This window comes from Drosophila willistoni, chromosome 3R (assembly GCF_018902025.1).
Source record: "Drosophila willistoni isolate 14030-0811.24 chromosome 3R, UCI_dwil_1.1, whole genome shotgun sequence".
Taxonomy (NCBI): Eukaryota; Metazoa; Arthropoda; class Insecta; order Diptera; family Drosophilidae; genus Drosophila; species Drosophila willistoni.
Genome location: NC_061086.1, coordinates 3,957,605 through 3,966,540, shown reverse-complemented (window position 1 = coordinate 3,966,540; position 8,936 = coordinate 3,957,605).

The following is an 8,936-nucleotide window of genomic DNA, read 5'->3' as shown; positions in this document are numbered from 1 at the left end:
AAAAATTATAAAAAACACACAAATATTTATAAAAAATATACAAAAAATCAACAAAAAAAAAAAACAAATGGATAACGAATAAAAAAAAAACAAAACAAATAGTAGTTACTTTTGCATACAATTGTAATTTAGTGTTGTACTTACCATCTTAGTCTAAACAATTTTATGAAATTTTTTAGTAATTAAAGAAACAAACAAAAATGAATTGAAGAAAACCAACAAAAGAAAGCAAAATACCAAGCCACAAAAAACGAACAAAAAAAAAAAGACAAAACAAAAGTAAAAAAAAAAAACGAAAAAAAATATGAAAAAAAACAATAAAAAATTTTTATGAATGAATTATAAATGAAATTGTTTTTATTTACACAACTTCCTTAATTTCAGTTCGATTTTAATGTGTACATTAGCTTCGATTTTGCCTTCAGAAGCGGCATATCAAATGGCTAAGACTTTAAGACCTTGGTCTTATGTTGAAAATTAAAATTTTAGTAGCTAGTTTCACGAAAAAATTCAGGAAGCCAATGAAGATAAAGGAAATTTGTCAGAAGAAAGCTGCAATCCAAAAAAATGTTGGCAGAACATCAAATTTTGACTCGCGGGGATTTTCATCTGCGAATTGGCCATCTCACAGTGGAGCAACAGAAAAGAATTGCAATAGGTAGAGCAGAATTTGTTGTCGGACAACTGGAAACAAATTGGGATACACATTTGAAGAAGCTAAAAAATTACACTTACAATAAGTTTTGGATAAATATTCCACGCAGATTTAGAAAACTAGATGAGAAACTAGACCTAGTTTTGTATAAATATTGAACGAAATTTTTGATAAATATGCAAAACTGAACAAAAAATCCCATATATATTGGATCAAATCTTATAAGCAATTTGTGAAAATAACATATAAAAATGCTAAACTTAGAATTGAAACAGACTCTTGTCTTATTGTTAGAGGTAGTTAAACGGTCTAATTAGATTGAATTACGATCTAGGTTGTGATATATAAAATTACAGTTAACATATGTATGTACATACATGAGGGGCCTTTAGCTATAGGCTTGGAATACTTAAAGGATTGTTTAATGGCCAAATTAAGACATTTCCATTTACAGTTAAGCATATATTTTTGTGAGATTGCCCACTGTGCTGCATCTCATCTTGCTAGGGGCAGCATTACAACAAATTACATTTAAAACACAACGCAGAGACACCGCACAGAGCCCCAGAGCTAGAGAAGTAGAGAGCCACATTAACAATAAATTCTCGCATGCCATTGTGAAATTCTCACAATAATCATAAATAATACTTTATTTCTACTTTTTAAATGGCGCAGCAGTTGTTAATGAAGTTGCTTCCTTAGAGACAGAGACAGGGGATTGGTGAGAGTGAGAGGGCAAGAGAGAGAAGGACCAGTCCGATGTGGCGTAGATCTAGCTGATTTAGTGGCAACCGCATAGATTTGCCTGTCGGTGCGGTATCCGCCAAGGGGACAGAATGTGATATGACCATGTTGATGACCGAGAGAGAGAGAGAGGGAGAGACCTGTGAGATGCAACCGATGTCTAATTAAGCAACTTTAAACTTTGAATCACAAACTGGCAAGTCATTAAGACAGCAGCAGGAGTTGACGATATGGCTAGAAGAGAGGGTGAGAGGGTGAGAGCTTGAGTGGACTATCGTTTACAAGACAATTACCTTGTGGCTCCAAAGTGATGGTATGCTAAGGGCTGTGGTGGGGGACACTAAAAGGGCGGCAAAGATGCATCAGCGCAAGTAACCAAACATTTTCTTTCTCTCTTTCTTTTTTTTGTTTTTTTTTGGTTACTTCAATGCTTAGCCATTAAAATGCACTAAGAAAATATTATCTTAGGTTTCAGTTTGGACACTTGAGTCCCAAACAGAGCAACGAAAAGATCATCATTGTCATTGTGATCATCATCATCCTCGCATCATCAACGTCTCATTCACCACTTCCTTGGTCTCGCTCTCTTTTTGTTTATTCATCAAGTTGGTTTACTCTACATTTTGTCATTTCATGGCCCGTGTTGGTCACTTCCCCTCTGCCTTTGCTCCCCCTTACCATTAATCTCTACCTCTTTTTTTTTGGCACCTAATTGTCTTTATGTAGGCGTTGTCCCCCCTCCATCCATTCCTCTCCCTTGCCAACAACTTTAAATTAACTCATTGAAAACGCATTTCAATTATGTTTAGACAAACAACAACAACAACAAGAGAAAAATGGTCAATGGGAACTCGTTGACAGTAATAATGCCCCAAAGTCTGTCAATGTCCGAAAAAAATAAAAATACAGAATATACTCAAATATTTTTTGAAAAAGCACTTTTTTATACAGATATATCAGACCTCATTCCACAATTTTTGTGCCTTTGTTTGGCTCAATTCTCATAACTATCAAAATCAGGCATTCGTCGGTGTTCTTGTTCCCATTCTTGTTCTTGTTGGTTGTTGTTATTATTGTTGTTGTTGTCGCTGCTGCTGCCGCTGCTAGCTGCCTTGTCTTGTCTCTTGTTCTCGGTTTAAAAATGTGTTTTTTGTTTTGTTTTGTTTTTGTTCTTTTCGGTTTTTGGTTTTCTGTTTTTACTTTTTGTACACGAATCCATCGTGCATTCATTGTCTTGCACTAATCGCTATAAAAGATCTCGCTTTTCATCTCATCGTGACGACGAGACTGTTAACTGAAATGAAGGCTGCGATTCCGACTCCGACGCAGGCAGCAATAGCAACAACAACAGCAACAGAAACAGCGACTGCGTTGTTGATCTTGAATATTTTTTGAATTAAGAGACAAAGAAAATGTTGAATTTCATTCATTTCATGTTGAAAGATTTGAATAATATTTATTTCAACTTGAAACTAATTGGTTTCAAAAGTAATGTTAAACATCATAAAATAGTTTTAAATTGTGTAAAAAATATAATTGAACAAGTTATTTGGTAGTTAAAACTTTAAGAAATAAACTGCAGCATAGTTTCAGGCGTTAGCAGCAACTAAAAACATATTTCAGTTGATTGATTGAAATGGGTGTCCACTTTAACTGAAAACTAAAAACTTATTTAATTTCTTGTTTGCCCGCCCAATTCATAATTTACCTAATTTTCATTATCTAGCATCTTAAGTGCTTAAACCAAGCGAAGTGTAGTGTGTAGGTATTTTCTCTCAGTGTGTGTGTTACTCACATTTCAATATCTCATTTTTGGTAAACCATTCCCACCAGCACTCACTCTCATGATCTTGAATCTTGTATCCCTTAAATGCTCCATAATTTAATGAGCTTCATTCATTCATTCATTCAAAGCCCAACGATGTGGCCTGCCCCGTTTCTTGGAGAAACACACAAGTCTTCTTCGCTTTTCAAGAAAGACGATGCCCAGCCAAGTTGAGAAAACAAAACAACAACAACAACAACAACATCACCCAAAATAAAAAAGAGAAAAAAAGGTCATCTTATCATAAATAAACTGACATAAAATCAAGAATCAAATTCAAAAGCGAAGACAAGAAATCCGTGGCAAACCGAAAAGTACATTGTAGAGGGAATTACACACTAATAATAAATGAAATGCAGACCTCTAAGCCAATGGAGCAGCATCCGATGCTGAGTCTCAGCTCAAGTCGAATTCGAGACAGACAAACGGATCAGAGGCACACAGTAAATGATTCACTATGGAATTTTATGAGCTGAGAACCATTTTAAGCCTTCTATGTCTCAAGTATCAAAAAGAAAGAGAGACAGAGGCAGAGACAGAGACAGAAAGAGAGACGAGATAATGCAAATGAAATCGATAAAATATTAAAGTAAATGTTTACAGATGCAAACGATAGACAAAGTTGTTGGGTATAAACCCGAGCTAATTGAGTGTGAAACACCTCAGACAGTAGACGATAGAGGTTGAAACTTTTTTCTTTTTATCTCTTAGCTGATTTGACTTTTCCGGATACCAGGTAGCTGGTTTGCTGGAACTGTTTGCTCACATTTAAAGCTAATAAATTTCATTTTGACCAGAAGACAGAAGACAAAACGTTTGACTACACTCTTTATCTACTGTTATAATTTATTTTCCCTTAAAGAGAACAGGAAAACTTAGCGAACTGATGACGTTCCAAAGTCTCATTGGGGCTGCATAAATAATTTGTTAACGTTTGTTGTATCTTCAAGATACATTTGTAACTTGCAGTCTCTGCCTCTGGCTGTCTGCATCTTTTGCCTCATTTGGTTTAATTCGTTTGAATTTGTCGATGGATGAGAATAAGAAGCGCCAGATGGATGAGGGAAGCAGGAGGAGGGGGGCGCCAAGCTATTCATATCGTCGTGTGCGTCTCTTGTTATTAATGATGTGGGAACTGGAACTTCTGTTCTGTTCTCTGTTTCTCAATTTACATTAATTATACCAACAAAACAAAATAAAATCATTTCATTAATATATCTCAGTGTGTTGATATGGAGAAATTTAGTCGATTGCAAATAATTAGTGTCAATTATCAAGATTATCCCATACATACATATATGTATATGCACCTACTTGTAGCTTTCGTTTCCAACATCGTTAAATATGTAAAGATATCTTGCACATTTGTTCTCTTGGCTCATGTTTTAGGAGTTTTTATGAGTAATACATCAATATGAGATTATGAAGAAGACTTCGGCTTCAGACTTTCAGAATTACTCTTCAGGTTTCCTTTCTTATGTGGCATGTGTTGTTGATTTATTTCCAATTCTTTCTTTTTTCCCCTTTTCTTCTCATTCTTGCGTTTGGGTTTCAGCAGTTTGTTTGCCATGGGCAAATGAAGCAACCCGAAATACCCGTGTGTTTTCTGTGTAATCATTGTGAGAGTTTTATTTTTTGTTTTATACTCTCTTACCTAAATGGTTGTATTAATTTTGATCAAATGTTAACACCCCATAAAAGGAAACAACTCAAATACTATAAGGAAATAATAAAATCTAGTCAAATTGTTGGATATGATTAAAAACTTTCCCCCTAATTTTCATTTGGCATTAAAATCTCAAATTAAAGAAAAATTATTTAGTCAAAAAATTGCAGCTGACAATCGATTTTTTCTAAATTATGGAGGCGGAAGTGGGCGTGGCAAAAAGACGGACGGACGGACGGACAGACGGGCATGGCTAGATCGACTCGGCTGTTGATGCTGATCAAGAATATATATACTTTATAGGGTCGGAGAAGCTTCCTTCTGCCTGTTACATACATTTTGGCGACTTTAATATACCATTTCACCCTATGGGTGTATGGTATAAAAATAGGGTCTAATATTTGTTTTCCAATGATTTCATGTCTTTATAAAATATGTTACAGCATGATTAAAACAATTGGTCAAACTATCAAATATTTGTACATGTAATAAAATTGTCAAAATGAAAGTTAACTTTTCGATCTCTGAATTTTTTACAATTCTTTGACGATTTTGGAAATTTATAGCTCTATTTTTTGCTCTGAGTATTAAAATAATAATATCAACATCAATAGCTTATAGACTTAAAGTGTTCGATGTTTACCCCTTTTTGTCAAATTTTAGAAGACAAATCAAATATTTTCATTTTCGGTTCATAGATGTACATATCTAGTTGTGATTCTTAACTTGTTTCATTTCGAAGGATCGTGAATAAAAATCCTTAAGAAAATTCTATAAAAAAATCGTAACTTTGTAAATCCTCAAATTAGATAAATTATAATATTTGTACTATATTTGTACCTACTTACCATTATAGTATTGGTAATGGAATTATCAAGGGTATTGAATTTTCGGCATGGCTAATATTCGTTGTTTTTGGTTGGTTAAACTCTTCTAACTTTAGACAAAGTGTGAAATTATTTGTGTGGTGGTTCTCATAAATATTTGACTTATTTGCTGTACACAAACATATACATATTCAGCTTAAAGTCGGTCATATAAGTACAAATGGGTCATCAAAAGGCTAATCCACTTTCTTCTGCTGCCGATTCTAATTGCCTTTCCCACCCTCATGCCACATTCACTTCATTTGACAAAATCACGATTTAGGCAGAACAACAGACAGAACAACTTTACTTTACACACATTTCAACGTTGTGAGTTGCGATTGCGAATGGAAGGAGTCATCAAAAGGCAGGCCTCTCCGCCAATTTCCATTCCCTTATGTTTTTTAGCTTCTTGCTTAACAACTGAAGCTTTTTTGGGCCTTTGGGGCTTGTTGCGTCTAAAGGAAGCTGCGGCGGCTACTACTAAAATAAGTTGGAGAACTGGGAGACAACGTCCAGAGAATGGGCTCTCTCTACGATCTGGCCATCGTCGTCGTCGGTGTCTGGTCTGGAAATGCATTGTCAGCGGATCTACAATAGAGTTTGAAACCGAACGGTACTCTTGTTGTTCCCTTGTTGTTCGCTTGTTGTTGTTGTCTGGTATGCTCCTTTCGGTTAACTTCAAAACATTGTCGGAAATTTGTTAACGTTTAATTTTCAATGCTGCCAATAGAACTTGGCTAGAAGCTTTTGGTGTTCACTATTCGTTCGGTGGCTAATCGAAATTATGACAATAAACTCGAGCTTCAGGGTCTAACATATTTCAAATTGTGGTTAATTTCATTGTCAATTTGTTCAGACAGTCAAATGAGCTATTAATACCGAAAATGTAATAAAAAATACAGCAGAAACAGAAACAGAAGTTGGCCATAGGCAACAGGGCATTGGTCTAAAAATTCTCATGATAATAAAATATACAAAAGTTGGCAAATGGAAAATTCTTGACAACTCTCTTATGACAATAAGATAAGAATAATAGGGTAGTGAAAAATATTCTACCATAAACGGAAGTACCTCAGACCCCCCAACTATGCAGCAAGTGACATTTTTGAAATGTTTAAATAAATATTAACTGACAAATATTTCGTTGCATAGCAGTCGAGTAAAGAAACTGGCGCGAGGAATGGAGAGGGGGACACTCTGGGGCTTTCTCAGCCATTCGAAACTAGTTACAGATCACACACAAATCAATTTAACGATGCTCTAGCCCAGTTTCAGCTTCAGTCGAGAATCTCAGACTTCATGTTCGATTCTCTCTTCTCTTTGATTCTGTTCTTGACTGCGATTCGAATTCATTCAGAGTTAAAGTTGCTTTAGGCACAATTGTGAAGGGGTGGGTGAGGGAAGGGGGCGACGAACATTGATCTGACGACTTGTCGGCATTTGCAGTAAGAGCAAGAGCCAACGTCTTGGACTTCCTGTTGTCGCGTCATTATTGTCCATCATCATTTCCATTCGTAATGAGGCGAAGGCTACTAAAATGAAGTTGATCTTTTAGTTCATTTAGATGCCGACACAAAGACTTGGAGAAAAAAAGGAAGAAAAATAGAATTGGCGGGGGTTGCAGCACGATTTTTTGCCCCACTCTCTCTCTATCTCTCTCTGATCAGCTGTGTTTTATGTCTCTTTGGCTCTTGGCTACTGCTCATCTCGGTTGATTTTATGTACAACATTTACTTTGTCTTTTCCCCCCTTTTGTGGACATTCTTTGGGTAATTCTTCAATTTCAATTGCATACTCACGGTATAGCCAAATGGTCAAACTCGATTGAGCCCATCCTTGTTGTCGCCGTTGTCGTTTTTATTCTCTATCTCTATTTATTTCTCTATCTCTCTCGCTGTATACAATTGTCGCGACATTTTTCTAGGTAAACTCACGATCAATTGGCGACACGCTTCTTCTTGGCAGCCAAAGAGGATAAACCTGAACCTGAACTTGACTAAGATGCTAACTTCAATGTTGCGTGAGGTGAGACTGGTTCTTCTTCTTCCATGCTTTATGTTCCTTGGAGATGCAACTCCAGAAGCAGCATCAGAAGCAGCAGCAAAGAGTGAGTGAACAGAATCAAAGAGCAGTGCCAGCAGTCGGAGCAGCAGCAGCGGCAGTCAGCGATAAAAGTGTTTATCATGTTTGCAATTATATGCTAAAATTGTAATTGCAAATGTTTGCCCAAGCTGTTAAGGGCTTTTCCATTTAGATAGAATAGACATACTACTACACTACAAGCTGAGATTCACTTTGAAGTGTTTCGTTTGTTTAAATGGATTTCTTAAACGATTCCACTGAAGATACCCACTATACATACGTTTTCTAGCCCCACCACACCATGAGAACCGGATGTGAATGGTGTAAGCCATGTATGGTCAGCCATTTTCCATGACAAAAAATAGGTGTTAAGACAAACTGGGAAGGTAAGGGAAATTCAAAATACAAATTGAGGATGGAAATGTCCACTTGGGAGACAATTTTCTAAACTTTTCAATCAATGAAATTATTAGAGATAAGAAAAAGATGTTTCAACACCCACCTCTAAATTCATATCTGACCTCTACATGGCATGAACACTCCATCAAAATGCCCATGCAGTAATGGACTCAACCAAAAATGGTCATGATCACGATCAAAGTGATAATGGCGCATATAACACCATCGCGCAATCACCATCAAGTGACCAGCCATAATGGCTCGGTTGCATCCAAAGTGCAGCTAATTTAAGGAAAAGCTCTGCCCGACTCGTCACCGACACCAAAACGCATGCGCCACAGCTCCATCTTCATCTGTGAACATCTCCGAACATCTCCACACATCTCTGAACCGTCTCACTCTCCGTTTCCTCTCCCTCTTCAGCTCCCACTGTGCCTTCCACCGTATCTGGCCAAAAGCCTACACCAATATGGAGGCGTTTTGCTGCAGCGGCGCGTGACGTTTGGTGTCCACTTTTGGTTGTCAAGCAAATTACATATATGATTTTTATGTGACAAATGAGTTTCAGATGTTGTCGCTGATGGGGCAAGTTCGGTATGATTTTTATTTTGTTTTTTTTTTCCTTTTCTTTTTCATTCGATTTAAGTTTTGATTTGCGTTTAAAAGAGATGACAGCGTGATTTAATTAAGTGTAAA